The sequence below is a fragment of the Haplochromis burtoni genome, unplaced genomic scaffold, assembly GCF_018398535.1.
Source record: "Haplochromis burtoni strain Fernald_Lab_line unplaced genomic scaffold, NCSU_Asbu1 Contig_4006, whole genome shotgun sequence".
Lineage (NCBI taxonomy): Eukaryota > Metazoa > Chordata > Actinopteri > Cichliformes > Cichlidae > Haplochromis > Haplochromis burtoni.
This window is the reverse complement of record NW_024586367.1, coordinates 1-1,073: the sequence shown is the minus strand read 5'-3', so window position 1 is coordinate 1,073 and position 1,073 is coordinate 1.

Here is a 1,073-nt window from a genome sequence, read left to right as displayed (position 1 = left end):
GTTAAGGCGCATTACCGCCCCCTGGCTCACAGCTCAGTGGACATTTAGATGAGAAAATATATATTTAACACATTTAAGGAAAATACTAATAAAATACAAATAAACAAAATAAATGTTTATTAAGCAATTTTGATAGGAAATTGCTTAATTTTAGAAATGTTTTTGCTCTTTGTTGCTCTATAAAATAGTTGTTTTTTTAAATCATTCATCTTAGCAGTAGGATTTACATAAAGAGAAACAAATTAAGTTTGAGTGAAAATGTAAATTTTTTTCCACTCTCTGGTCAACTGACTCAGTGAATCAAATGATCCCAAAATCCGATTCACTTTGGTGAGTGACTCATTAAAACTCGATTCAGTAAAAAGAATCAAATTTACCATCACTACTTGTTACTTCTCGGATTGATTATTGTAATTCACTTCTTTTTGGTCTTACTCAAAAATCCATTCACAAGCTCCAACACCTCCAGAATTCTGCTGCCGGTATTATCACCAGGACCCCCTTTACCCACCACATCACTCCTGTCCTTTTTTTTTTTTTTTTTTTAACTGTCAGTATAAAGTTTTTCTTTTCTTTTTTTATTTTAATAAAATGCTGAACAGAACATTACATTCTATTATTTTTAACACAGGTATGGTTGCTTTTCTTACCCTAATAAATGAAATCATCATTATATATGGAAAAAGGAAGACTGATGTTAAAAAAACAAAGAGAAGAATGAGTACATGTTCAATTGCTTTCAGCTTTCTGTATTTTATTTTATTTTTTATTTATTTATTTATTTTTTGCCTGTCCCATTTGGTTCTTTAGCCGTCAGAATTGCTGTCTGAAGAACAACAGGGATACCCAGTGGATTTACTTTGCCAAATGGATCATCATGGCCTTGCCGTATTAGTCCATTTGATCGACCTTTGTTGTTATTATTTATTTTATTTTATTTTCAGATGTTACAGACAGGACAAACATGACTGGGGGATAGGAAAGGGAGAAAGAAAGATGAAGGAAAAGAAAAACAGAAGGGAAGAGGGACACTGAGAAAGGGCACTTAAAAAGATAAAGAAAAAAAATCTCCT